At 37.7% G+C, this 25,519-nt stretch overlaps 1 long non-coding RNA gene across 1 annotated transcript in view; it reads left to right on the top strand.

Moving 5' to 3' along the window:
• The window catches only part of LOC135363738 (uncharacterized), a 93,154-nt gene that overhangs the window by 3,336 nt on the left and 64,299 nt on the right, over positions 1-25,519 (top strand). Inside the window, exon 3 of the long non-coding RNA XR_010409794.1 lies at positions 4,089-4,236. This is a non-coding gene — a long non-coding RNA (uncharacterized LOC135363738). The remainder of the gene's footprint in view (positions 1-4,088; positions 4,237-25,519) is intronic.

The following is a 25,519-nucleotide window of genomic DNA, read 5'->3' as shown; positions in this document are numbered from 1 at the left end:
AATACTAACAGAGGAGCTGATTTGACCCTGTACGAATTCCCTAGCAGCGAGTTCTGCGAAGAGTGTAGACATAGTCCATGTTCTGAACACATTTCCGTAAGCATTAATTAACATTTTCTTCCCTTCAGTGTCTATTTTTAAAACGAGGGCCCAAGAATTTAGAAAGTTGCCTATGGAAGGAACAGTCATATAATTATGAAACTTAAAGCAGCCTGATTTTCATCAACATAATTCCACCTGGGATTGCCACATGTACGATTTCTGGGCTCAATGGAACAATTCCTCTTTTATGGGTAGATTCTTAGGTCCTAGCAGTAAGTACCTGGTCTGGGTAACATGTTTCTTTCTTCACCATAAAAAATGAAACACAGCTCAAAATAGTTTCTTCTAACCGTTTTCCCAAACCACAGGGCTTTATTTAACAAACACTTGCATCCTGCTTAATATGTGCCAGGTATGATTCAAAGTACTTTATAAATAATAACTCATTTTCCCATCATTACTACCCTAGGAGACCAATGCTGTTACTATCATTCTTAGTTTTGCAGATGAGGCGTAGAGCAATTAGTAAGACAGGTAGTAAATGACAGAGCTGGGAGATGAGCCCATGCGGCTGGGCTCCGTATTCCTGTTCTCAAACACTACGGTTGGTTGCTGCTATTTTCCCCTTATGGCCACTATTTTAGCCTCTATGTAAGTCTGGTTTTGACACACACTGTTACAGTTACTGTAACTTCCCAGAGAGAAGTAGAAGTCCCTACTTATTTTTCTATTTATCCAGAGTATCAGGCATTGTGCTTAACAAATAGGAGGGACTCGAGAAATGGATTTGCCTGAATGAATGAAACTGGATTAATGATAGGAGGATAAGTGATTCTCAGACCTTCGGATCTGTCATTTAAAGGACTGTATTATTTAACAATTATGATGTCTTATACAAGCTTTACGTCTTCAATAACATTGGCAAGAATTTTATGTATATATCCCATTTCTACTTTCTCCTGCATGTTGAAGCACTCACATTTTATTGCTCTCCAGAAAGATTCATAGTAAGTCTTACAACTCAAATTTGATTCCCAAGACAAAGGTTAATTGGCAAGCTTTGTGTAAGCATTAAATATTATACATGAATCAGAAGGTCGGTTGTTAATTCTGAGTCAGATAGCTCTTATAATGAAATTTTAAAAGAAATGACATCTTGCACATTAATGGCTTTTAGCCCTTTTGAGAAATATTTTTTTTTTTAACACTGGTAGGTTAATCAAAATTGAGTTCTGTGAACTATAAACTCCTAAGTATATAATCTAAGTATACATTGTCCTCAATTAGATAGGTACTGTCATTGAATTTACATCACTTGCCAATGTATCATAGACATTTGAAAATGTATAGGATTCAGCAAATATTTTTATTTTGTTAATTTCTTTGCTAACTTTTTATGGTAAGGACAAATTTTAAGATTGAGAAAGCTATACATTAATCACAGAACTACGCACATTCAATTTTAAGGTAAGCCTCTTGACAAATAGAAAAGTTTTTAAGAAAAGTTATTTTTCCCTAAATGAGAGGACAATTTTGTGAGAAGGTTATAATTATGATCTTGATTTCTTGATTAAAACAATCCAGCCATTTTTTCTGCTGAAACCAAGACACACAGACACAAACATGTACAAATATATTTATTTATATATATATATTCAAATATATATGATATTTCCAATATTTGAAAACTATTTCCACTGAAAATTCATAGTTACAAGTGCTCTGTTTTAAATCTTTTCTGAAAATGAATTTATTTAAAATGTGAATCATTTTATACTACAGGATTCATATATATAATATTTCTTGAATTTCTTATACAAAATGAAACAAGACCTTTTCTTTATAAAAATCAAACTCAGAGATTCTAAAAAAATAAACATATGAAAGAATAGACAATTTCAATATTGTTTTAATAAAAGCATGCTTTTCTTATTAAAGTTTTGGGATGGATTTAAGATGCATAAAACACAAACCAGAGATATTGTAACTGGGACACAATTTGGGGATCTAATAAAACTGCAGACTTCAAGCCTCCATCCCCTGTTACAGTGATGTTATCTGACTTCCTAAGTGTAGCTATTAGTCTGGCTTGTCAGCTGTCTGCATTGGACCAAGAAAAGACCAACCTTCACCTCATTTCTCATCTTTAAATATATGTAAGGGCTCGGGGGGGTGGGGGCGGGGACGGTTGGGTTGGGAGCAGCATGGAATATGCAAGATGAAAGGTCTAATGTAGCAAAATAGTTTTGTTATTTCATCTTTTTCTTAGACTAGAGAATAATCCTATCTGTTACAGAGGTTCTGACAGCAACCAAGGCAGGACAGCTAGTGCTGAGTGAAGTTGGGTCATTAGATACTAAAAGCAGCAAAGAGAGGTTTACTTAAAAGGCCAGAGACTTCAGGATAGACTGAGAAGTCAGCAGCCAATTATTTGACAACTAAAGTCCTCTAATAGGGAGACACCTGGGTGGCTCAGTCCGTAAGCGTCTGCCTTCAGCTCAGGGCATGATCCCAGGGTCCTGGGATTGAATCCCTCATTGGGCTCCCTGCTCAGTGGGGAGCCTGCTTCTCCCTCTGCCTGCCATTCCCCCTGCTTGTGCCCGTACTCTCTCCCTCTCTCTGACAAATAAATAAATAAAATCTTTAAAAAAAATAAAGTCCTCTAATAGAGAGATGACTTACATGGTAGTTAATAACTGAAAATCCACACCTTAAAGAAAGATCAGATATACAATCACTTGTTTTCTTGTTATCTAATCCTAAGATTTCCTGTTTCCAGGTTTGAGGAAAACCTTTGCCACACCAATGAGAAAGCTCAGCTCCTACTTATCTTATGTTTACTTTCCTTGACTTTCCCAAAGACACCAGGATGGGGATAGGACTCGTTTTTTTTAAAGATTTTATTTATTTATTTGAGAGAGAGAGAGTCAGAGATAGTGACAGAGAGCATGAGTGGGGAGGAGAGGGAGAAGCAGGCTCCCCACTGAGCAGGGAGCCCGATGCGGGGCTCAATCCCAGGACCCTGGGATCATGACCTGAGCCAAAGGCAGACACTTAACCAACTGAGCCACCCAGGTGCCCCAGGAATAGGACTCATCTATGGAATAAGAGACTGGAAGAGGTTTTAGAGATCATGAAATCAATCTTCCCTTCCTGTCTTTCAAGGTAGAGAACAATTGAGTCCCAGAGCGGTTAAATGAGTTGTCCAGAGCACATGGGTCTTTAAGGCCTAGTTCATACCAAAAGCAGAGGTGAAGTCCCAAATGCCCAGTATAATCTTTGGATTAACATGCATACAGTGAAGTGACTGCTGTAAAGTTTTCACAGAGACAAGGAGAATATTATTCATATTTGAGGGAATGATTAAGCAAGTTGAGTTGACCACCTTCTGCATTTCAACAATACTTACGCTATTAACTCAATCTCTTTTCAGTTTTCAGCATATGAATCCAATCACTGTTCCTGTTTTTAAATCATGGACTGTAACCTCTTACTTGAGTAGCTGAATAAATGAAAGCCTTGAGAGGTAGCATGACTTGTTCAAGGGCACGTAGTTCCAAGCTGACCCCAGAGAACTCAGTCCTCTCTGCAACTTTCTCCCAAAATACATTTTGTTCAGAGACTTCTTAGATCCTAGAAATGCTGGACTTGGGAGTCATGCAAGAGGACAATTGGAGGTCGATGCCGTGAGGCACAATATCTTTCTCTCTGCTCCAGGAGCACCAAGGCTTCAGAAGTTTAGGACCTCTCCACACTTAGAGGGGCCCTTCCAGAGCCGAGGGTTTTACCACTGTTGATGATGCATCATTTAAGACAATGCCTGGTGCCAGGATGTTTTGCCAAAAGGCCATGTTGTCATGCTGCCCAAAGCCTAAATGTTGTTTTGGAAGTCCCTGTGCTTGCTGAATTTCAGAATGGTAGATGGTCTGTGTAAAGAGAATAAAATGAGATGGGTCTTTTTTTATCAAAGATAAAAAATGTAAGGGCTTGTGTATTCACATATCCTCTGAGCAGGAATCCATAAACTCATTTCTCTGGTTTTAAAGCAAGAAGTACACTGGAGCATATTTCAACTCAGTGCCAGAATCTGACGTGGAATGGCAGAATGAATGCAGCCAACTACAGTAAAGGGCAAGAGGAATCCCACGGGCCACAGCTACTCAGCATTTAAGCTACTTTTGTGGAGGACTGCAGGTAAGGGACTTGGTTGCTATACACATTGGTGAACACAAATGAATTGGCTCGCAGGAAGTCCATGCCACTAGATCAGAAGAATTCAGCCTTCCAAGAGCTGAAATAGTGATACATGATGAGCCGTAGCAACTTATTATGGTTTTAAGGCTTGGGTACTTTGCGGGCATGAAGTATAATATCATGAACCCTAAGAATTTTCAAGATTCTGTCTCAAGTTAGTGCTATAGTACATCTTGCCACCATTGACACAGGCATTCACTGTTCTGCCTGAGGCATTAGCTGTCTAATTTGATCAAATTCAGATCCTATAATTTGAATCCAAGCCAAACCACAATCAAATCATAAAATTTCCAAATCTGCCACCATCTTGGAAATGTCAAATACTGGGTAGGGGAGCAGGAAATGACTATACAGGGAATAAACGGAGCCTGCTTTAATGAATTTTGTGTCTGGTCCCTATGTGAGGCCATCAATCCATTAGATATAATTTAAACATCTTGATTAACATTTCATTACCTTACATGACTGCTGGAAAAAAAAAAAAACGCGTCTCCATGCACCATGCATACCAAAATATCCTAAACTCCTTTGAGTTTCAAGGAACTAAATATAGTGCTCTCAGGCCACTTAGATGGTGTCTGAAGTCTGCTTGATGTTAAGCTAAAAAATAAACCTAAGAAAAAGGGATGTTTTTATATGCTCAGATATTAGGACCCGCTCGAAGCATGGACTGCTTTGGCAGTCACTGTCAGACCTCCCTGGTGTCTGAGGAATTGTACGCTCCTTTCTAAATCCTTTCGGAAATTGCCAGTTTGATAGAATAACATTGCAGGAAACCACTCAAATTGAACATATTTGTTGTTTTATGTTCGGCCAAGCAAATGTCAGAACAATGCCAGGAGACCAGAGTGGATCAAAATTGGAGGGGGCAGGAGAGGAGGTGAAGGGAGGGAACCAGGAGCAAAAGAGACAATGAGATTAGAGTAAAAAGTTATTTTAATGGGGAATTTTAAACCCATAAAACTACTTCTTGCTTTTGAGAATTAAAAGCAAAAGAGATTGTGTCGTCTCAACTATCTCGTGGTCAACAGCATGGCGTCCAATTTGAGAGTTTTTGTTGTAGAATTTCATTATTCTGGTCCATAATTTTCTGGTAAATTGCTATCCACTGGTCAATATGTTGCCAACAATGAAGACTAAATTGAAGGCTGATTTGGAGAACTCATTAATGGAGCCTATTCTTTCAGTTTTATGTCATTTATCTTGAAAATGAATCTCCTTTACTACTGGAACTTTTTTTCCGTTTTGCATTTTTCCATTACATAGCGTGTCATATAAATCATCTTAATTAATTAGGAACAATATTTTGCCATAATCATTTCTTCGGTCTCATGTTTGAAGTCCCAGGGAAACTTATTTTTCCTACGTCTGACAGTATAATAGAACTTACTGGTAGTGATTCCGAGTATTCCTGCAGGAATTTATTTTTCCAAAAAGATCGGTGTGGGGAAAGGCTGCATGAATGACTGTGTTAGCTTTGCTTTTTTTTTTTTTTTTTTTTTGTAAGTGGCTGACTCATAAATTAGGAACTTGATTCTCTCTCCCTGGCTTTGGATGGTTTCCTAATGAGCAGAAGGGCTGTTTTATTTATTTATTTACTAACCAATGTGGATTCAAGCCCTTGATAGCACTTTAACACCTTAGTGACTGCAGCATATTAGTATGCCAGGCACACAGTGTTGGTTTGGTTACCAGGAAAAACTTTTTGCCTCATCTCCACTCAAGTATCGAACTCAGGGCCAAACATATGCTCTCTATTTTTGCCAGGCTATCATTACATTTTAGCACATAGGGTAATTTTGATACTGAGTAAAATTAAATGCTACTATAAAGTAAATAAATCTTTCTTTTCCACAGCAGTTAAAAAAACAAAACAAAACTGTAGCTTCCTTTCTAAAATATCTAAACACGCTTGTTTGGGTAGCAGCCAAATAGTCAAAACGGTATCTTATTTTCAAATGTGTAATAACACACCCAATAAATTATTTAAAAGTCAGAATTTGGATTAATTACGTAGTCTTTGGACAGTATTAATATTTGATCTTAGATACACATTCATCTAATTGCTCTGAAATTGGAGATTTTGTGATTTGAATGACAAAATATTTTGGTTCTCTAAGGATCACAATGGTTTGATGTAGGTATTATTTTTACTTAGTGGGTACAAATAGATGTGTATAGGAAGTGAAGGGAATCGTCCAATGTCACACACATACACACACACACACACACACACAGTTATACCACTGGAGCTAAAGAACATCTAGAAGTTATTGTCAAAGCATTGCTAAATAAACACACACCTGTGATCTCATTTTTTTTCTGCACTCACATGATTGCTTCACCAAAGTAGCAAGAGAATAAGGGAATCATTCGCTGCTTTCACAGGTCTTCAGGCGAAGGGAGTAAAGTGATTAATTACACACAGCTTATATAAAGAGTCAGTCCAGTCTTCCTGGTAGGCAGAGTAGGTGCACGTATATGTTGTGTGATTTGCGAGAGAGAAAAAGTTTCTCCTTGTTAGGTATCCCCTGGGCTGCTTGTATCGAGGGTAGACAGCTTCAACAAAGGGTGAACTCTCTTCCCACTGTTTTCTATTACTCATCAGTGCACATCACCCAGTGGAACACTCCAGTCCCGCCCTGCACCCCCCAACTCTGCCTTTGTCTCCCCAGCTCTCAGGTCAGGTTCACCATCCTCATAAGGTCTTCTGCAATGCCCTAGCTGTGACCTTCAGCCAAGAATGAGTTTTACATATTTAAATTATTGGAAAAAGGACCAAAAGATAAGCATTTCATGATATATGAAAAGTATAAGAAATTCTAAGTTCAGTGCCCATAAATAAGTCTTTTGTTCACACATTGTCTATGGCCATGTTTGCTATAAAATGACAGAGTCAAATAGTTGCGATGTTCTGTGTGGCACCAAAGCCTAAAATTTTTACCCTCTGGCCCTTTACAAAGATGCAATTTGCAGACCCCTGCCCTAGACTCCACAATCAAGTAAACTCATGCCCTTAAGTTCCCGTAGCACCCGATGGCTAACTGTACACCTTCTCTACTAGAGTTTAAGCTTCATGCGGCAAGCTTATTTTGCTCAGTATATCTCCAGCACTTATAAGAGTATGTCAGAGCACACAGTAAGGGTTCAATAATGAGATGTCAAATTCACCCTTCCTAAGAATGTTTTAAGAATGACTTTGTGAATAGTATGATTCATAATGAGTTATGAATCTCCTTTATCAGTCAGTTAAAAATTATTTTGCAGGTAATTCTCTTCCTGGTTGAAACAAACAACAAATCCACCAACAAGAAAGAGCCATTACCTAGAGTGAATCTATATTATTTCTTACCAGTGACCAAGTAAAACAGGGTTAATATTAGGTATAGGATTTTTTTTTTCATATATTCCATCCATCCCTTTTTGAGGAATGAAGGAAGAACTAGAATTTAGTGTTAGCATGTATTTCTGGCTATCTGGGAAAGCCTTCTAATAAAAATATTATTTTAGTCCTTAATAACCATGGAGATTGCAACTTTTCTAGATTCATGACATTGGTATTAAGACACAGAAAGAAGATGCATGCGATCTGTAGCTGACTTGTAGAGATGGTTAAGTGGCCACACACCATGAAACCTAAAGGTAATATGTACTAACTGTGTTAGTTTGCAAAGGCTACCGTAATGAAGTAACCCAGACCAGGTGGTTTCAGTAACAGAAATCTATTTTCTCACAGTTCTAGAGGCTAGAAATCTGAGATCAAGGTGTGGCAGGGTCAGTTTCTTCTCAGGCCTCTCTCCTCACCTTGTAGATGACCATCTCCCTGTGTCCTCACGTAGTCTTTCATCTGCATATGTGTCCTATTTTCCTCTTCTTACGACACTGGTCATATTGGAATTGAACCCAGCCCAATGACACTTAATCTTAACTACCCCTTTACTGACACCCTCTCTCCAAATACAGTCACATTCTGGCATTCTGGGGGTTAAGACTTCAGCATATGAATTTGAGGGGACACAATTGAGCCCATAATACCAACCAAAATGTTCAAGCAAATCTTCATCCACAGATTTTTGTCAAGCCCAGGAAAGAGCACACAGTAAACTATGCCCAAATTCTACCACTTGGGATAGCAGTCTTTCTAGCAAAGAAGAAATATATCTTGGACTTTAATGTGCCATACACAAATCTCTGTTCACTAATTCAAGTTTATAGTTTTTGTTCATATTTCCCCTCCTTGCTCAAGTAATTAATTCTCTGATAAGCGGTATCCTAGTAAATGTAATGGTAGCCTATCAACATGCACAGTATCATACCATTTTCAAGTATCTAAGCAACTTTCGTGCCTCAGTGAGATAATTGGATTCAGTATATTCAGTCACTTATTCATCATTACATACTTAAATGAGATAGTCATGTGAGGTCTCTCTAAGGTGGTGATTAAGAGAGGGATTTCCTGAATAACCCTCTACAGCGGGACCTTACTCTTATTGGCATTAGCTGTTTGCAGTGTAGGTATTTTTCCTAGAGGATGACTTTTCTCTTTTTCTCTCTGTTCTTCAGTCCCTGGGGCTTGCGTCTGACTGGGACTGAATACTGTAGTGTAAACTCAGAACATTCTGAACAACTTTCAACTTGCTAGAATGGCTGCCATAAAGTTTACATTGATACCTGGAAGATAACCTACCTGTTGCCCGAAGTTTGTGGTTATTTTAAAAGAATAGTATAACTAAACTTCAAACCTCTATCTAATAAGGTCCTTTCAAAACCTTGAGATTTAAAACTTTCTTCTATCTCCTTTCTAAAAAAAAAAAAAAAAAAAAAAAAAAAAAATCTGTATTTCTTCTCTGTCTTTCAATCTCTCTTCTCAGTTTGGAGACCCAAAATAGTTTGTAGAGAGAAGAATTCTGAAGTGTAGATGTTTTAGCAGGCCTCTAAGATGGACACATTTTCAGTTATACCCAGAAACCACTCACCAATGTGTCAATTGTCAAATGTTGTCTTCTTCCTTCCTCTTTCCTGTCCTCTTCCCCCCCTCGTCCTTCTTTTAAACAAATTTGTGTTTTTTTAAGAACCCGTGTTTCTTATTTCAGACAATTGTTATTTTATTTACTGATTCTAATATGTAATTAAAATACATAAAAAGAAAAATTATGGGTAGGGTATGCACGAGTACATACATGGCTGGTGTAGAGACCATATTGGAATAGTGAAAATTAATGGCAATGAAGGGTTTGGGATGGGGCTTGAACTCTGTGTTTTTTTGGTTTTGTTTTGTTTTGAATGAGACAGCTCTGACTCAAATATGGCAAAACATGATATTCGTTCAATCTGTGTGCCTATTATATTATGTACTTTTCTCTATACTTGAGTTCTTTAGAGCATGACTGTTGAATTGTGTTCTTCATTCCCTTTCCTTGACTTTGGGCCGTCTCTACAATCTCTCCTTCCACGCTGATGACTGGAGCTTCATTCAGCATTGCTGCTGGACTGAATGAGTGGTCAGTCCATTTGGGCTTTTTTGGGTGTTGTATTTTTTTTCTTTTGGTCATCAATAATTCTGCCGATGATAACATTGTGTCTTTTAAATAGAGAGATGTGCGTTTGCCAGGAGGGACATGGTGGCTCTGGTGAAGGTGGGTGAGGTGATTATGTCTCTGCGAGTCAGGACTGGCCACCAATAGTTATCTTCAGTTCTCAGGGTGAATCATGAAGGTTTTCTAATATTGACTCAAGAATAATCCCACTTTGTTACACAATATTTGAGATGGAAACTGTTAGCATGCATTTCCTTCCATAACAAACATTTCTCCCTCCAGTACCTACAGAAGCCCTTCCTTTGTGGCCTTAAATGGAAACTTCCTTGCAGTCTTTCATTCTAGACGTGCTACTCTGAACAACCATCTATGCCCTTTCTTCTCCCCTAATGGCAATGACTGTTCTTGCCTTGATATAAGGCTGCAATATGTTGTTAACTTATACCCAACACAACTACAAGTCTGTAAGGGGGATGCCAATGATTAGACAAGAAGTGTAGACATTTTTTTTTTTTTAATAAATCGGGCTTTTTTTTTTTTTTAGCAATGGAGAAAGGCTCCAGGCTTTACCACTTGGGCTTAGCACCCTGCACTCTAACTGGCTGATATTCTTAGAGTTATATTCTAAATCTTTTATTATTATTTTCAATCCTGGGTAGACAGTAGGTCCCTGGAAATATTTGTTCATTGATAGATTCAATATCATAAGTATATGTGTTCGTTCTTAAATAATCACCAATATTTCTTCGCTTTGTTCATTTTGTTTTGAACATATGTATCATCTTAGGATATTTAACATACAAAATTTAATTTAAAATTTAAATATTTCAAATAAGATTAAGATAGAAGTCCTATTACCAGGCATGATCTAAAAATAGAATTTGGAATTTTGTGAATAAGTTTAAGTTGTATAAATGCCATGTTAAATGTTAAAAGTCAGTGAGTGATCAGGTAGTATAATTTATTTATCTGGAAGTTTTCAATTCTGATGGTAATTCTAGAATAAATTTTTCTTTTTGTTGGGAAATCAGAAGATCAAATATGAGGAAAATGTGCACTTTTAAACAGTTCTTTTCAAAAATCATAGAGTAAAAAAGACTAATACAGATTTTATTATTGCATTTTAAAATATTGACTCGTCTGTGGTTAAATCTTATTTTCTCTGAATCAGTCCCCTTGATAGTCTGGCATTAAGATTTGTAACAAAGACTTTAAATTGTTTTGCTTTTAATGGGTAGGAACATGGAAACTGAAATAAAAGCTTTTCTTCAAAGCCCTTGAAGCATGAAACTGTAATAGAATTCAATCTTACTTACTGAACACTCTCAATGCTGATTTATAGGAGCCTACGTTTGTTCAGTTTATAAAATTATGTTTTTACTGAGCTTGAGTTGTCCCAAAGACTTTTCAAAATCCATGTCCTTTTGAATGAAAAACTAGTCACATGATTGACATTTCACTTAAATGACTTCTTAATGTTCTTAATCATATGAGTAATTGACACAAGGCTGTCCTATCTATGAGTATAGTCCTTTCCAGTACTCTTCCTGTCTTGTGCATCTAAAATACACTAATCAGTGAGTCAAAGTAAAGTCACCTTTATTTTGCTTTTTCTATTGAATTTCAAAATTGTAACATACTAGAAAAAATTAATTATAGAAATACATTTAACAAATACTTATAAACTCACTACTTGGCTTTAACAAATCTTAACATTTAAAAATATTTGCTTCTGGGGCACCTGGGTGGCTCAGTCAGTTAAGCGTCTACCTTTGGCTCAGGTCATGATCCCCAGGGTCCTGGGATCGAGCCCGGCATTGGGCTCCCTGCTCAGTGGGGAGCCTGCTTCTCCCTCTCCTGCTCCTCCTGCTCATGCTTGTGCTCTCTCAATCTCTCTGTCAAATAAATAAATAAAATCTTTAAAAAGTAAAGTAAAAATAAAAATGTTTGCTTCAGACCATGTTTCTGATTCCTCGTGTTTGTTTGGGGGCTTTATTATGTAGATATATATCTAAAAGCAATGTTTTGCAAGTTTTAAAATTTTATATAAATACATTTGTATATCTTACTGTGGCCTATTTTTTAATGTCCATTTGATAGATACAGCTCTATCTAGTTCATTTATCCCCATTTTGTAATACTGCCCTTATTTATATAGTACTGATTGTTTAATTTATTCTACTGTTGAACATTTAAGTAATGTAAAATTTTGTGACTAAATTAGTATCATTGTAACACTTACTTGTACCTGTCTATTTTGTACATGTCAAAGTTTTTGGGGTTTTGGGGCGGGCGGTGTAGTGGAGAGTCCTATTCCTAGAACTGCGCTTTAGGAGATATGTGTGTGGGGGGGTATATATATATATATATATATATATATATATATATATATATATATATATTAACCATTGTCAAATTCTTTCCAAAGTAATTGTAACAGTTTCCATTCTAAGCAGTAAACTTTCAAGAATTACCATTTCCAAATATTCTTGACAGCATTTGATACTGGCAGGTTTAACATGTTGCCACTTTGAAAATTTGCATCTTTTTATTATTTTCCTATGTGTTGGCCTGATTACTTATTACTTTTGAATATACATATTCTCTCTCTCATTTTTTCCTCTCTTTCCATATATAATCCAACTTTTTATTTATAAGAATTATATCTATTCAAACCTTTGTTCATTTTATCTTTTTTGGTTGTTTTATGTATTCCTTATATACTCAATATATGAATTCTTTTTCATTTTTATGCTTAGAATTATTTTTTCACAATGACCATTTTTAAGATTTACTGGTGGTTTATTTTGCGGTTCAAAATGTTTTTATTTCAGTGCTATCAAAGTTATCAATACTTTCCTCTGATCTTTGTGCTTTTGTGAGTTTTGTGTCTAAGAAATCTTTTCCTAGCCCAACATTATATTCAATATTATCCTGTATTTTCTTCTAAAAGATTTAAAGTTTAGCTTGTCACATTCACAGGTTAAATTCACTTGGAACTTATTTTTTTATACAATGTGAAGTAGTTTTTTTTTTTTTTAAGATTTTATTTATTTTTGACAGAGAGAGAGTGTGCAAGCAGAGGAAGCAGCAGGCAGAGGGAGAGGGAGAAGCAGGCTTCCTGCTGAGCAGGGAGCCCGATGTGGGGACTCCATCCCAGGACCCTGGGACCATGACCTGAGCCGAAGGCAGACGCTTAACCGCATGAGCCACCCAGGCGCTCCGTGAAGTAGTATTTTAATTTACATTTTTCCACATAGAAAAACATTGTCCCAGCACTGTTTATTTAAAAGTTTCCGGTGACTGTTAATGCTGTGTCTGCCCATATAAGCCTACTCGTGTGGGTCTGTGTCTGAGTATCCAAGGGGCAGTGGCAATCGGACTGTCCGCTTAGTCCTTGACATGCCTGAGACTGAACGATTCATTTTCAGATTATTGGTTTGTGGCTGTATTGCTTGGCATTAACTTCCTCATGTGTTCCTCAATTCCAGCTTGTTCTTTTTCAGGTTCATCTTGTCCATGTCATTTTTGAGCTTAGTTACATTTCTTAATTTTTTCTTTCATATTTTTGTTCATTACTGTGAGTCAAAAATCTTATATTTATTGCTTGAGCCCAAATTATGATCACTTGAGGGTGATACCAGATGAGTATTGTCATATATTACACCCAGCTTTTTTCAGTTCAATAAGAACATCTCAAAAATGCACAGGAATGCCACCTCCCCTTCCCCCCACCCACTCACCCTCGTCTTACTCCTACACATTCCTCCTGTGGCATCAGCATTTTACTAGAGATGCTGTTCTCTGCTGATTACTGCCGTGGCCCTCAGCACCCTTTGGGGGAAGGGACAAAATACTTTCTCTACTGAGCATGCTCATTTTCTCACTGCATGGCCAAGAGTAATCAGTCATGGTTAATGATACTCCGTGGAAGTTTTCAAGAGAAAGAGAGACTTTCACAAGTCTGTGATCATGGCTTGGGATCTCTCTCTCTCTCTCTCTTTTTTCTTTTAGAGAAGGGGGGGAGGGGAAGGGCAGTGGGAGACAGAGAATCTTAAGCAGGTTCCACACCCAGTGCACAGCCCAACTTGGGGCTGGATCTCACAACCCTGAGATCATGACCTGAGCCGAAATCAAGAGTCAGATGCTTAATAGAATGAGCCACCCAGATGCCCCATTGGGATCACTTTTCAGGCACTTCCCTGCCTCACTCTGGGTCTAACTAACTCCGTGAGGAGAGGGCTGCCTTACTCTCCACTATACAGGTATTCTGCTTATCTCCATCCCATGGAGTTTAAGATAGGAGCTCTGAAGCCTAGGAAGAGGAGAAATTCACAATCCAGGCTTGTCCGCTTAGTTTTGTCTTCCTGATCCTTAACTGATTATCCTCTGGGATGATGGTCTTCAGTAACCTGCTACACTTGAAATTGTTTAAGTTTCCCTTTGCTGTTGTAACAAACTACCACAGTTAGTGGCTTAAAACAACACAAATGTATTACATTACAGTGCTGGGGGTCAGAAGTCCAAAATGATTCTCAATCTGCTAAAATCAAGGCATTGGCAGGCTGCGTTGCTTCTAGAGTCTCTAGCAGAAAATTGGTTTCTGTGTCCTTTCCGGCTTCTAGAAGCTACTTGAATTCCTCGGCTTGCAGTCCCTTTTTCCACGTCCAAAGCCTGCCATGGTGGGCTGAGTCTTTCTCATGTCACACTGCTCTACACTGCTTCCATTGTCACATCTCCTTCTCTGGTTCTTCTGCCTCCCTCTTCTACATTTAAAGGAGCCCTGTAATTTCATCGGATCCACCCTGACAATCCAGGATAGTTTCCTTATTTTCAGGTCAGCTGATTAGCAACCTTAATTTCCCCCTCATCATGTAACAAAACATATTCAAGGGCTCTGGGGAGTCAGGCCTGGGCATCTTTGGGAGCCATTATTTCCCCCACCACAGAGGACAAATGCTGCTCTATGCCCAGGATTATAATGACTGTAAAAAGGCATGAGAATATAATGGTTTAGTATCAGTACATTTACCAAATTCTATGCTATTTGTCTTAAATATCTTTACATGTGGGACATCCCTAGCTCTGTCCAGGGTGGGCTGAGTAAATGTCAGTCTTCCTTCTATAACACATGGCCATAAGATGAAGGGAACATCAGGTCATTATGTCTTTCAGATTTCAGGGTCTCCTCACCTGTCATCTGTAGGTTGCCGCTTTGGCAAGGGAACATACACATAACTCCTAAGAGCAAGACATAATATACGTGTAGAAGCAGTCAAGACCCCCTTTTATGAAAGGAAATACGTCTATCAGAAATAAGATTTGCAGGGACCTGCAATTCCTAACAACACACCCAATTTAGAACTCTAAACTGAACAACCAGCCATTATGTTTGTGGGATATATATTTGATTTAATTCTTTGCACCTAGCTCTTCCCCAAGGCTATGAGCGGTTCCTTGCTCTTTCTCCCTCTCTCTCTAAACCCTCCACTTCCAATGCTATGTTTTTTACAGAACAATGAAAAAAATCTGTTCCAATGAAATTTAAGTCTTCATTTTAGAAGACAGAAGACAACTTAGATTTAAATGACAGTGTTTTTGTGTGTGCATGTGTTTAAAAATTATTGAAGTACTATTTACAGTGTACTCAGTATGTATATATAGTAGTCTTGCTACCTGTAGCTTTGATGTCCATATGTGACAGACTTCTAAGACTTCCGAAATTTTAAAGTATTTGCTTTTGTTCTCTATCTACTTCCAGACCTTATGCTCTGAACATGTCATCTATTTCTATCCTATCTTACATTTCTTTACCTTAAATATTGCTAAACAGAATTTGCCGATGAGTTGACACAATTTCTGTCCTCCTCATCTAAACCCCCATCTAGTCTCTCCTCAAGGTTGCGTAAGCTTCTTCCAGACCCTACAAGGTTTCTCTCCCACTTCCAGCTTTTCCTCAAGTGAGCTCACTTTGCTCATTTAAGGTATTTTTTTCCTTTTAACACCCAGCCTGAGCTATCATCTTTTGTCATATTAAAATCAATACTAGGAATACGTCCCAAGAATACGTTTGATCTAGCTGCCTTTCTCTTTTTCCCTCCCACAGAAGCTGTAAAGAACAGTTTATCTTAATTGTCTAAAAATATAAATGCATGAGGGCAAGGACTGCATTTTTTTTACCTTCTGTAACCTTCAAACAATTGTGTATAGAAAATGTTCAAGTGCTCAGTTAACAAATGAATCAAAGTACTACCATTTCTTCCTTAAATGTCACATATTTTTATGCAGCTAAAAATATTTTTCTGTGGTCTTGGCATTTTGCATGTGACATGGCATTTGCTCTAAAAGTAACAATAGAATTATAACAGACCTCTCAAGTGCTATTTTCAGTAAACTATTTTGCCATTGTAAAATCTTTTGTTAAAATGCAAGAAAAGATAATTATTCTTTTTTTTTCTTAATACCATTGTGAATAAAAATGCAGTGTACTTACAATAGAAAAATTATCATTGAACTGTCTAATGGGGTTGATGTGGAGGCATTTTTGTAATGTGTTAATCCTCTTGGGACCACTTTATATATATATATATATATATATTTTTTTCCCCCCAAGTTATTTCTGCCTCGGTAACTTAAACATTGCTACTATGACCATAATCTGTCCCTCAGGCTTTTCTTTTAAGGGGAAGAAATACAAAATCACTTCCTTTCCTGTGTAAATAGAAACTTGGCACTGCAGATATATCTGAATAACAGATTGCCTAAACTGCCCCTGGGAAGCCTGGCACAACAGAATCAGACCCAGGGACAGACAGTGACATTTGCTGAGATTTGACAAGTTTAAAACGCAGGCCCCCAAGTATTTTAGCATTTCAGTAGCAGATCATCAGATTCAGTAAAATCAAACAATGAAAAGTGATCAACTTCATTTGTATATGATGCCAAATAAATGCCTGGATTGCTTTTACTCCTATAAAACTAATGGGTTGGTTAATTAATTAGTAGGTTGCTTGCCAAACTGTAGAAACAGAATACAGTTGATCTCAGAATTATGATTATAGAGATAAGGGAAGTAAATAGAAAATAAACTAATTAAACAGGGTAATTATGTGTTTAAATTTGTGATGGAAAAGCAATCAATTTCTTACCTGAATCCTGAGGATGTGTCAATATCAATCCAGTTTGCCATACAAGTCCTTAGTTTCTAGTTTACAAAATATTTCATGCCTCTTCCATTTTTCTCTTTTTAAACAGCAAAACTAGAGGTGAGAATCAATAATTCTCATTTTCTACATTTCAAAATGATAACATCTTTCCTTTGATTTATATAAAAGTTGTCTCCCTAAAGTGTTATGCATGTAAGGCTGTGTATTTGTAATGTAACTTTATCTCTGTTTATTTCATCTTTAAAATCCATGCAATATTTCACTCTGTTCCATAACTTAATCTTTTTGTGTGTTTCTGTGAGAATATTGGTTGCCCTCAAAAAAATTTTTTTTTTTAAGATTTTATTTATTTATTTGAGAGAGAGAGACAGAGAAGAGAGAGCATGAGACGGGGGAGGGTCTGGAGGGTCAGAGGGAGAAGCAGACTCCCCGCGGAGCAGGGAGCCCGATGCGGGACTCCAGGATCATGACCCGAGCCGAAGGCAGTCGCTTAACCAACTGAGCCACCCAGGCGCCTGGTTTCCCTCAAACTTTGAGTAAACTTGATCCTCCAGGAGAATGCCCTTATGCTGTGATCTTGCCTTCCACCATCACAATCTGGGGCAGGTGTCTCTTGGATGGGCTCTTTCTCAGCAGAGCCCTCAGCACTGGTGCCTTCTCTCTCACCCTGGTGGGGCCGGGGAGTAGGGGTAGCAGCCAAAGTTTGACTGCCTTTGGAAGATGGCTCCATGACAGAGAAGGAAGCTGTAGTTGGTTTTCTATTTAAAGGTTTGCGGATTTCCTTTTGTATATTCAACATAGAATTAAAATGATCATTCACACACAAAACAAATTCTTGATTTACCCATCCTTTCAAAAATCTTCTCCTCACCTAGATTTCTCTAAGTCAGTAGAACTACTCAAACCTTAGAGTCTCTCTTTCCCTCACACTCCACATCCACTCCATCTGCAGAGACTGTCATCTCTACATCCTCACCCACTCCCTTCTCACCAGCCTCGCTGCCACCCCTAATCCATCAACCTGAAATACTACTTGTTCTCCCTCACTTTGCTCCGGTCCATCTCAAACAGTCTTCCTCAGATACAGCTTCCCTGATTGTCTCTCTGAAGAAGGGCCTGTGCTTTATCTTTTTCTATGCTCTTACCTTTATTGTTTTTCCTTGGTGATAAACAGCTTCCCAATTCGTCTCCTTGTTTCCGGTTTTGCCCCCTTACAAAACATTGTCTTCTTAGCTTCCACAGTGATCCTCTACAAAATAGAGAACAAAATCCACAACCCTTGCTGTGATTTTTGCTGAGCTGACTCCTAATCCTGGTTTTAGTTAGTTGGTTTCTCAGAGAGGTCTTCTCTAAGTCTTCCCTAAGAGTAGTGTCCTTAAGACACCACTCTATCTATGCCCCAAGTAACTTGGTAACACATCACCCTGTTTTATTTTCATTATAGCTCAAATCCTAATCCAAATACCTACTATTTTGTTTTGCTTTATTATTCAATTTTGTGGGGTTTTGGCTCTCCCAAGAGAATAAAAACCTTACTTGTTTCATTCAATAATGCAAGTCTCATGCCTAATACAGTGTCTGGCCTATAATAGGTGCTTAATAAATATCTGTGGAATGAATAAATGAGTTAATTTTGATTCAGTAATGCAGGTAGAACATGCCCTTTAAAAGTAGTTCAGGAGCACAACAACACTCAATCACAGGAGTAGAAAACAAAGCAGAGAAATGGCATATCACATGTTTTGGGAGGGTTGTTTGTTTGTTATTTGTTTCTCATGGAAAATGTGGAAGTGTATTAAAAGACCACTAAACTCTGTCAGAGACTTATGCTCTAATCCCATGATACTAAAAATATATCAAGTACCTACATTTAAAGATTACCAGACATACAGGTTTTTCATTTGAATGTTGGCACTAGCCTTGTGTGAGACTAATAACCCATTTTACAGGTGAGGAAGCTAGGGCTTGGAGAATTGCCAAGGACACACAGCCAGTTGCAGATCTGAGCTGAATCGAACTTTTCTAAAAGCTATAAACCCTCCATTACATCATATAACAACCAGATTTTGATTCTTGTAGCTTGGGAGAGTCAAGGTTGCATTCGGCCACAGCTTCTTCAACAACAAAGATTGAAAACTAGCCTTGGTTTATAGGATGGTACAATTTTAATCAAGATGAGGGACCTGCCATGCACAGTACGTGTTTGCCTATACTACAGACACGATGGGTACAAAATTTCATGGAAATCCATGAGCTACCAGATATAAAATAATGATTACTTTAAAAATAATCAAGATAAATTAACATAAAAAATTCTATATGATTATCTAACTTAAAGCTGTAATTGAATTTACTGTAAAATCTAGAGTAAATGTAGATGCAACAAAACATTCCGGAAATTGAAAGGCTGGGCTTTCTTTTCTTTCTCTTTTTTTGGTTTAAATGAATCAGCCTGTATATACCCAAAAAGTCATTTTAGTTTTATAGAAGCCAAGGTGCCTTATAACTGCCATCTTGACCCAGTGTTGCAGGGGCTGAACAGGAAAGTTGGAGAGCTTTTTGGATGACGTTGAAATATTTCTTGCTTGGGAATATTTAAAATCCTTTCATAGTATTCTTAATAAGTTTGGTGGATATTATGATACTCCATTAAAGATACTTGATATTGCTGATAGCAATCAGGTATGCACCCTAGAATTTCATTTCATTCCCTGTTAAGAGCTGTACAAAGTTGTACTTGGTTGGCATGAAAGAAACTCATCTTCATTAATAATTTTGACATAATGTCCTTAACTATAAAAGCAAGTGACATAATTATAACCACCATTTCTTAGACATGTAGTGTGTGCCAGATATTTTACATATATTATTGCCAATATCCCACCAACCATGCAAGACTTTAACATTATGAAATGTTAAACAATTTGCTTGAGGCCAAACAGCTAGGAAAATCAGAGAACTATGATTTTAACCCAGTCTCCTCTGATTTCAAAGTCTTACTTTTTCTCTCATTCCACTGTATTGCATTCATTCTTTCATTCATTGGACAAGATTAATTAATGCCTATTATATAGCAGGTACTGTTTGAGCTATTGAATAAAACAAAATCACTGTTCTTATGGGGCTTATAGTATAGATGGACAGAAAGAAAATAAACCAATATATGACATAATATAATATACATAACATAACATAATATAGCATAACATTAGTATAGTATTATGTATGTAGTTATACCAGGTATAAAATCAAAACAAAACAAGGGAACAAGGCAAGAAAGTATGTTTGGTAATCAGGTCAGAGAATGTCCTCATACTGGCCCCTTTAGGACTTTGTTGGCCGCAAGATGGGTTCTTGATTTATATATAAAAAGTTCCCTTTAAAAATAGCAACTAATACACCAGAGAATCCAGATACAGTTATACAGACATCTCCAATAATATATTCTGCTTTGGACAGAACTAATTAAATCATTAATTTACATATTCTTTCAGGAAAAGGTTTTGCAGAACATTTTATATATCAGGCAGAGAGACAGTGCTGGGGCTAAAAAGATGAATAAGACATAATCCTCTCCCTCAAGAGGAAGGCAGAAAGGCAAACAGAGAAATTCTTGAATAAATTTTATTCAAACATGAAGTTCATTCAAAAACATTTAATGAGATTCCATTATGCCCAAATCCAACCACTGTGTGAGACACTGAAAACCCATGAGGAGGTATGACCTAAAGAGAAGGGAGTCTGGAGGGAGCTACAGAGCTGTGTTCAGAGGAGACATGTGATGCTGCCTTTAAAGAACGAGTAAAAGTTTACCACAAAGACTGGAGAGATCATCTAGGTAGAGAAGATGGCAAATAGGAAAGCAGGAAATTGGTATGTTTGGGAACAGTGAGAAGACCCAGGCGCTGGAAAGCAAGGTTCAAGAGGGGCAGTGACAGGAGATAAAATAATGGGTGGGAGTTGACCCTGAAAGATACGGTATTTAAAGTGTGGATTCAGTCAGTAGACTGTGATGAGGGACACTTTGAGTCTCCTGTCATGTTTTCAATGGAGAAGAACTTGTCCTGTCCTGTCCTCCTATCCCTTTCACACTCCTTGCCAAAAGTGTGTTCATCAGGGTAAGATGACTTTGGGGATGGAATTGAATATGCACAGTTCCAACACACAGCTCTTGCACGGGTATGTTCACAGGGGCATGCTCTGTCTGAAGCTACTGGCCAGTGGCTAGGTGGGAAAACCTGTCTAATTCAGGGGTGAAGTAGTAGAAAAGCCATTTGCCATGGACCTAAAGTCACATCTCTCAATCAGCTGGATCACCAGTAAAGCTGACATTTCCATGCCCTGCAAACTAACTCCTGTTCTTTCTTTCTCAATTGTTTTCTGTTCTGAAAAAATAGTTTACTTATTAGCTTTCCCAAAACTTCAATACACCTGTGAAGTCAGAATAATGGTTTCCAAAGATGTTTTCATGCTAATCCCCCAAACCTGTGAGTAAGTGACCTTACATGGCAAAGGGGACTTGGCATGTGATTAAAATTAAGGATCTTGAGATGGGGAGATTATCCCAGATTATCCTAGATTCCTCCAATCTAATCACAATAGTCATTCAAAGCCGAACGTCTGTCAGTTGGGTCAAAGAGAGACGGAAGAATGGTTAGAGAGAGGCAGCATGGGAAGGGTTCAGCCACACGTTGCTGGCTTGGAAGATGGAGGAAGGGAGCCACAAACCAAAGAATGTGGGCAGCCTCTAGATGCTGAGAACAGACTCCAGGACCACAGCCAGCAAGGAAATGAGGACTTTGGTCGGACAACCACAAGAAATGGAATTCTGCCAAGTCAGATGAGTGGGAAACTGATTCTCCCCTAGAGTCTAAACGAAGGAACGTAGCCTGGTTAACACCTTGATTTTTGCCCTGTGTGACCTGTGTCAGGCTTCTGACCTACAAAACTGAAAGGTAATCATTTGTGTGGTTGTTTTAATCTACTCGGTTTGTGGTAATTTATCGTATCAGCCATAGAAAGCTAATATAGTATCACATGGAGCCAATGGGTTTTTTATTGTTGGTGGTGGTGTGTTGTTGTTTTTAAACTGAGATATAATTGGCATATGACATTGTATAGGTTTGAGGTATGCAATATGTTAGTTTAATACTTTTATGTATTGCAATATTATTACTACAGTGGTGTTCGTAATAGATAGTATTAGATAACACTTTTATCACATCACATAATTGTCAGTTCTTGTTTGTGTTGAGAACAGCTAAGATCTAGTCTTAAGGAGCCAGTGGAGGTTTTAACACAAGAGTGATAGCATGGCAATTCCAATAGCTGGTAGAGTTTGAGTTTGGAAACATTTGTGAGAGAGGGTGAGCAGCATGGGGCACTGGGATGCAGGGCTGGGTGAAAGAGAAGGGTATTCCAGCTTGGGAATTGGATGGACCATTCACCAAGATTGAGACTCCAGAAACAGAAACAAGTTTGTAAGAACAAACCATGAACTCAGTATTGATATATTAAGATGGAGATATGTAAGCCCTGTAGGACATTCAGGACAACAAATCGACAAGTTGTTGGGAATAAGTGCCTAAAGGAAAGTAGAGACAGTGAATTCCTTGGGGGTGAATAAGACGATGCAAAGTGAGAAACATTTATAGCTGGAGATCTAGTCATGATTTGGATCATGAAAAAATTATTTTAAACAATTCATGTATTTTTGTTTCACTACTAAACCAATCATCTGGAACACTACATAAAGGAAATATGGCCAAGGCAAGTTTGGATAAATATATAGATGACTTTCTAGAGGTTATTCAAGAAGTCTGTTCTGGGGTGGCTGGGTGACTCAGTCGGTTAAGCGGCTGCCTTCAGCTCAGGTCATGATCCCAGGATCCTGGGATCGAGTCCCGCATTGGGCTCCCTGCTCAACAGAGAGCTTGCTTCTCCCTCTCCCTCTGCCTGCCTCTCTGCCTACTTGTGCTCTTTCTCTAGCTCTCTGTCAAATAAATAAATAAAATCTTAAAAAAAAAAAGAAGCCTGTTCTGTTCATGCCACATGCTAAACATGGCCTGACATTTCTATTTTTATCAACATTGTTTTTCTAGACCTCCAAATCATCCATAAGAAGTTTAAAACTTTTCACAGAATTCCACTGATAATCCCACCATGCGCCACTCCTAGGCTCACACATCTGACACTGTGATTCACACGAGCGTTTAATCAGATCATTGTCCACATTACGTGATTATCTTATTTTGGTTTTTCCCTAATGCATTCATACCAAGGAAAATGTTAGTAAGTAATTCCCTCTTAGCTTAAAGGCTATTGTCCCCAAAACTGTAGTGTAATCCTCACCTTCCATGTTAAATCCCATTGTTGTTAGAGAGTATGTTTAGATAACATCTCTTTTCTAAACTTAAGGTTGAAAATTATCTTTATTTGCTCTCTGTGGGGCTTGACTTAGCTTCATATAACCAAAAACATCAACATAAGTCTTACCTCTGAGTTTTGCTGTATGGAATTGTATTAAGGGCAAAATGATCAGGAGTTCTGAGGCAGAGATCACACTTAAGATTGGCCAGATTATTTCTTTTACATAGCTGAATTTGCAAAAGTGACCCAAGACATAAACCTTCTTAAAAACAGATGTATTTTTTTTCTTATTGACATATAACATTATATGACATATAATTGATGCATAACATTATATTAGTTTCAGGTGTGCAACGTAACAATTCAATATTTGTATATATTGCGGAATGATCGCCACAACGAGTTTAGTTAACATTTGTTCCCATACATAGTTACAATTTTTTTTCTTGTGATGAGGACTTTTAAGATATACTCTCTTTAGCAACTTTCCTGTATGTGCTGCCATACTGAACTATAGTCACCATGCTGTGCGTTACATCCCCGTGACTTAATTATTTTATAATCTTGTATCTTTTGACCTTCCTCACCCATTTCTCCCACTCCCTACCTCCTAAAAAAAAAAACAGATGAAATTTTTAGAGTTTTTAAAACTTTTTATTTTGAAAAAAATTAGAAACTCCAGGAGGTTGAAAAATAGTATAGAGAGTTTCCCTGTGCCCATCACCTAGCTTTCCCGAATGGTAACATCTTACATAACTATAATACATTTTTCAAAACCAGGAGTCGACCCTAAGACAATACAATTAACTAGACTACAGGTTTTACTCAGATTCCAGAGGTTCTTGTATGTACTTTTTTGGGTACATGTGTGATGATAGTTCTGTGAAGTTTTGTTACATGTATAGATTCATATGAGCTCCACCATGGTGAATACAAAACTCACCACAAAGGAGCTCCCTTGTGGTACCCTTTATAGTTTCACCTTCTCCTTCTCCAACACCTGGCAAATACTGATCTGTTCTCCATTCCTATGGTTTTATCATTTCAAGATGATATAAATGGACTCATACAATATATAATATATATACTTTCTGATGTTGGCTTTTTTTTTAATTCAATATAATTACCTTGAGAGTCATTCATGTTTCTGCATATAATAATAGTTTGTTCCTTTTTATTGCTGAATCGTATTCCATGGTATGCATTACCACAGTGTGTTTATCCTTCACCCATTGAAGGACATTTGGGTTGTTTCCAGTTTGGGGCTATGATAATTAAAATCGCTATGAGCATTATGTATTGGTTTTTGCATGAACATAAATTTTAATTTCTCTAGAATAAAACCACAGGAGTATGATTGTTGCATTGTGTGGTAAATGTATGTTTAATTTTATAAGAACTGCCAGACTTCTAGAGTGGTTGTACCATTTCATACTCCCACCAGCAATTTATGAGAGGTCCAGTTTCTGGATCTCTCTTCAAGTACTTCCAGTGCTGTCAGTAAGTAAAAAGTACTGTCAGTGCTTTTTTTTTTTTTTTTTTTTTAATTTTAGTCATTCTAATAAGTGTGTAATGAAAAAACATATGGATTATTAATGGTATCAGTTTTTTTAAAGATGTATTATTTGAGAGAGAGAGAGCATGAGCTAGGGGACGGCAGAGGGAGAGGAAGAGAAGCAGATTCCCCGCTAGACATAGGGCTCAATCCCATGACCCCCAAGATCACGACCCTGAGCTCATGACCTGAGCTGAAATCAAGAGTCGGAAGCTTAACTGACTGAGCCACCCAGGCGCCCATATTAATGGTATTTTTGGAACTCTGTCTAGATACTTGAAAGAGCTCTCTAAAGAGCACACAACTTCTTATTCCCATATATGAGTATAGTGCTTTAGATAGGAGGTAAAAGGACTGGAAGTTGGATCTTGGCCTTCCATATTTGCAAGTGAAAATGAACACAAGAGTGTAGAAATTTAAGACCATGGACAGCCCCAAAGACCTGTTTATTTGTAACAGACTCCCTTTTGGAAACCTGTGGTCAGTTTCAGGGGACAGTAGAATAGAAGTCATAGCTTGCTACCTACCTTGATGATTTTTTTTTCTTTTTTCTTTTTAAGAGAGAGAGAGAAAGTGCATGTGTGTGTGTGCCTGTG

This window comes from Mirounga angustirostris, unplaced genomic scaffold, assembly GCF_029215605.1.
Source record: "Mirounga angustirostris isolate CCGP_5_RB_7025 unplaced genomic scaffold, mMirAng1.0.hap1 SCAF_3, whole genome shotgun sequence".
NCBI classification, from domain to species: Eukaryota; Metazoa; Chordata; class Mammalia; order Carnivora; family Phocidae; genus Mirounga; species Mirounga angustirostris.
The sequence above is the reverse complement of the archived record's forward strand: the minus strand, read 5'-3'. Positions and strand labels throughout refer to the sequence as shown.